The 5300-nt window shown below is 42.9% G+C and overlaps 1 pseudogene; it reads left to right on the top strand.

The window, feature by feature from the left end:
* The first annotated feature begins 4652 nt into the window (after positions 1–4652).
* Positions 4653–4770, top strand: LOC126471812 (5S ribosomal RNA; annotated as a pseudogene).
* Positions 4771–5300: the final 530 nt, after the last annotated feature.

The raw sequence follows: 5300 nt of genomic DNA, 5'->3' as shown, positions 1-5300 counted from the left end.
AGTATATAACTGCGAACGCGTTGAAGTAACACTAACTGGGTAGTTAACAAGAGGACACGTAGTCACGTTGGCACTTGTGTAACGCTACGCAGCGTAATCGTCAAAGGCAGTCCGCATGCAGGAAGCACGAGCAGTTAGCTCGTAAAGCTCGCAGTCTAGACCTCGGCCAAGCGTTCCAGACCTACTTATGAGGTATGAGTGTTTTCATTATACATCAGGGCTCAGATTTGGAAGGACGCAAGAAATGCATTACTCAGAAGTTCAGTGCAAAAGTACTTCGTAATAGTTGCTCTCAAACTGAGGCCTCTTTTGTCTGTAATCAACCACGTGTATTTTTCGTTGTTGCTGACTGTGGATCGGCGGCCGGAGTGGCCGACCGGTTCTAGGCGCTACAGTCTGGAACCGCGCGACCGCTACGGTCGCAGGTTCGAATCCTGCCTAGGGCATGGATGTGTGTGATGTCCTTAGGTTTGTTAGGTTTAAGTAGTTCTACGTTCTAGGGGACTGATGACCTCAGAAGTTAAGTCCCATAGTACTCAGAGCCATTTGAACCATTTTTTGACTGAGGATATTTACTGGGGCTTTTTGTGCGAGAAGTGGAATTTGCACCGATAACGCGTTCCACACTTCTTTAATTGTCGTGGCCTATCAGGTTTTCTGGACGTGATTCTGTGACGGTCGTTGAAATTTGTGCAAGGTAGAGCCACTGATGAACACCTGGAAGTACACCATCAGAGAATCATGTCTATTTTTAGGACCTTGCGACGTTACAACTCTCTGTGATTTTATAGAAATAATTCTTTATGGCACTAATAGTTACGGCTATCGGGGTGCACAGAGAGGAGGTATACGCTTTTACATTCATGACCACCGAAATCGAGTAGAGGTATCATGTATCTGAACAGTGTTGCATTTTCTTGATAGAATACAGTGACAGTGATATGATTTAAATAAAACGGTTAATGGTATCTACTGCGTTTATTAGTTCCTCAACACATGCTTGTCGCACGTAGATTAAATGGCTACTGATCAACACATGAATTGTTCAATTTCCTGCCATGTTCCCGCTTTGTCAAAAAATATTCATTGTCTGAATTTCGACCGAAGTATTTTAAAATCCCCACGACATCGAATGGGTACGAAATATTTCGTAGTCCAGTAACACTCAAAGATATATCAACTACAGTCGGGATATTGCCTAGCCCCACAACCTAGGGACTGGCAGAAATTTTCCAAGTTCAAATGCACAATCGTTTCACCGCTCATCTGCCGACACTTGTTAGCACGACCGTCCTCAACTCCAACCAGTAAAAGACAGCTCCACGAGCGACACTCCACCCCTATTTGTAGATGATCTGACCGTTTCTCTGTGCCATTTAAATTACATGTTGCTTCACTATTTAAAAGTTTATCAGTTTGCATACGTGTTGTACATGTCAGATTACGTGAGTTTCCAGCTCGTCTCGTGATGTTTTTATAAATTCTCTGTGACTATTATTTCTCCCATTATCTGTGCGATATTGAAATCACAAGACTTACACTACTACGCTCAAAAGTAGTATGAAGTTGCAATATTATTACATGCCAACAGCCTTTCCGCAGTGTTAATACCGGTTCCCGTCAGATCACCAAAGTTAAGCGCTGTTGGGCTGGGCTACCATTTGGATGGTTGATCATCCGATCTGCCGAGCGTTGTTGGCAAGTGGGCTGCACTCAGCCCTTGTGAGAAAAACTTAGCAGCTACCTGATACAGAAGTAGCGGATTCGGTCTCGTAAAGTGACATACGGAGGGGAGAGCGGTGTGAGACCTCAAGCCCCTCCATATCCGCATCCAGTGATTTGTGTGGTTGAGGATGACACGGCGGCTGGTCGGTACCCTTGGGCCTTCATGGCCTGCTCGGGTGGAGTTTAGTTTTTTTAATATTATCACATGTTGAAGAAGGGCAAAGCATCAGCGAGCGGGAGCCATTTCTATGTGCTATATTAAGGTATCACAATTGCGGTCGCGCTTTTTTGATACGCCTTAGTGCCGATTTTCTCAACTGAGATTAAGTACACCATAGGATGCGACACCTCAGTCGACTCTTATACAGCTCTGCGTCATCATGCTGAATCTGTTCTAGTACCCTCAATTAAAATCAACAGTATTTTTTACTAAAATTACTTGCTGAGAATGAAAAAGTTATAATAACAGAAAAATAAATATTCATTACCAACTTTTGGTGCTAGATGAACACTCTACCACGAATTACGTTTATTTTGAGCGATCGCTCAGCTCTGTACAGCAAATACAACACAAGTTCTTAATTATCATTTACTATAACTTGTGCGTCGGTATGTTGTAAAATAATTTTGTCTCAAGGTTCGACATAGTCATCTGTTTCATCTTGGCAAAACCTTTAATATGTTATGCTTCACTCTTCCATAGCTATGGCGCATAATTTTATTTATTTATTTGAACTGATCTGATTAGGACCATTAGGCCCTCTCTCATATCGAGCAAAGGTTTCACACATGCAGTATGTACTCGTATTACATCATAGCTACCTAAGAAAATGAAGTCCGCAGCTCGTGGTCGTGCGGTAGCGTTCTCGCTTTCCACGCCCGGGTTCCCGGGTTCGATTCCCGGCGGGGTCAGGAATTTTCTCTGCCTCGTGATCACTGGGTGTTCTGTGATGTTCTTAGGTTAGTTAGATTTAAGTAGTTCTAAGTTCTAGGGGACTTATGACCATAGATGTTAAGTCCCATAGTGCTCAGAGCCATTTGAACAATTTTTTAAAAGAAAATAACAGTTTTAATATGACAACCAGTATTAAAATGATTTTAGTGTCTGCAGTAAGAAAATTATACTGTCTATGAACTAACGAAATTAATTCTGGCATTACTTGTACTAAGGCAATTGCAGTCACTAATAGTGATAAAAGTAGTAACACTAACAATTTAAAATAATATAATAATAATAATAATAATGACAATAATTGTATCATTAATAACAATAATCATAGTGGAAGATAAAAGAAGTATTTACGGGTCCACAAAATACATCTTTTCTGATATAGCGAGTTCTGGGAAAAGAAAATTTAAGGAGACTACGTTGGCTAAGAATACTGGGAAATGAGATAAGTTTGTAAAGAGGGCTGTACAAGGGTTACGCGTGCGTACAGGGATAATGGCAATCTTATTGTTGCTTTAGTAGATATTGCATCACCTTTCTTCTGAAGCTGGAGATGTTATTTAGCTCTGTAATATAATACGGGATGTTGTTCCAGCGTCGCGTTCCTGCTACTGAGAAGGACTTCTTACTCAAGTGTCCGAAAGCTAAGCGTATTGAAGAAATAAGAGCATACTTGCTGAATATGGTGTCTGAAAGGTTACAGTACAAAGTAAAGCTTAATCATGGCGCTTGGGAAACTCAGTATAACAGTGTCCAAAGTATTCTGATAGATATCCTTGCCTTCTCTGAACTAGTATTAAGTCTCTTATAACCTCACCGTAATGTGATGGTCAGTTAGGACCTCTTTCGCTTCCTTCCTTCCTTCCACAAGCAGACATGTTACTGCTTGCAGTTCTCACCCAGTGATGTGGCGGAGTGGTACACACCAGACTCGCACTCAGGAGGGTGGCAGTTCATATTACCTTCCGACCACCAAAATTTAGGTTTTCTGTGGTTGTGTTAAACCAGTTAAGGCAAATGCCAGGATGGTACCCTTCAAAAGGATCCATGCAATGTCTTTCCCTATCGTTGCTCAAATCGACCTAGCTCTCCGACTCTTAATGACCTCTTCGATGATACGTTAAACTCTTAATCTTCCTTCCTTCCGCGGTCCTACTTTACGGACCAGTTACGAGTTGAGAGCACTATGCAGCAAAAGAATAACATATACTTCCTTTAGAGCTCACAAGGAACAAAATTGACAATATCGTTCGTTGATGAATACGGTGCATTGCTAAAAGTGAGATTCACATTTCTTATTGAAATAACTTGTGTTGTACAAAAAGTGACATATCTTGCATTTTTTCACGGTCAGTATTTGCATTCCTGGTAAATTCTGTTTTTTGAGCATTAGGCTGAAGTCCAAGGCACATTTCTGTGCCTAAAGTTTGGTCTCCTAATGTTGCAGACATCATTAGAGAATATGAAGACTCAGATACCAGTTTCAAACTTCAACAAGCTCAGAAAGCCGAAATGAACCTATGCAATAGCCTTTTCGCGGCGTCATCATACCGCCCCTAGGTTCGAGAAAATTTTTTTGAAATTTGTGGTAAGGTGTTATGGGACCAAACTGCTGAGGTCATCGGTCCCTAAGCCTACACACTACTTAATCTAACTTAAGGTAACTTACGCTATGGACAACCCACATACACATGCCCGAGGGAGGTCTCGAATCTCTGATGGGGGGAGCCGCACAGACCGTGACAAGGCGCCTCATACCGCGCGGCTAAGATAGAGTACCCGCACCGATAAGCCTTATGGAACTTGTAGTGGAAAGAGTTGGGCTGTTTGCTTTGTTTAACAGAAGGCTCACAACCTGTCTACTTTCAGTTGCTCTTCTTTTCTGGTAAAATTGTATTTGTGCTTTTGAAATTTCAAGGCTTTTCTTTGTATCCTAACACAGCATTTATTGGATTTTGATAAAACTTTAGTAGAGGGAGGCAACGGCCTTGCCGCAGTGGATACACCGGTTCCCGTCAGATCACCGAAGTTAAGCGCTGTCGGGCGTGGCCGGCACTTGGATGGGTGCCCATCCGGGCCGCCATGCGCTGTTGTCATTTTTCGGGGTGCACTCAGCTTCGTGATGCCAATTGAGGAGCTATTCGACCGAATGGTAGCGGTTCCGTTCAACGAAAACCATCATAACGACCGGAAGAGCGGTGCGCTGACCGCACGCTCCTTCTATCCGCATCCTCAGCTGAGGATGACACGGCGGTCGGATGGTCCCGATGGGTCACTTGTGGCCTGAAGATGGAGTACTAGTAGTGGAGGGAAGAATTCGGTGGTTGAGTGAGCCAAATCCATTACCTGCTACTGCTGACTTTCCTGTGTTTCCCAGACGATAAGTCGGCGCGACTCTGCTATCTTAGACAGCGATCTGATGACGCCACGACCCGACCATTGTGTGGTTACGCAATAAAAACTCTTCTTCCTGAGCTTGTTTGGATTTGAAACTGATATCTGGGTCCTTCTAGCCTCTGAAGATATCTCCAACATTAGGAGACTAAACGTTGAGCATAGAAATATGCGTTCGACTACGACCTAATGTCCACAAAACATAATCCACCAAGTGACACACAGGGAGTAG

The sequence above is a fragment of the Schistocerca serialis genome, chromosome 3 (assembly GCF_023864345.2).
Source record: "Schistocerca serialis cubense isolate TAMUIC-IGC-003099 chromosome 3, iqSchSeri2.2, whole genome shotgun sequence".
NCBI lineage: Eukaryota > Metazoa > Arthropoda > Insecta > Orthoptera > Acrididae > Schistocerca > Schistocerca serialis.
The sequence above is the reverse complement of the archived record's forward strand: the minus strand, read 5'-3'. Positions and strand labels throughout refer to the sequence as shown.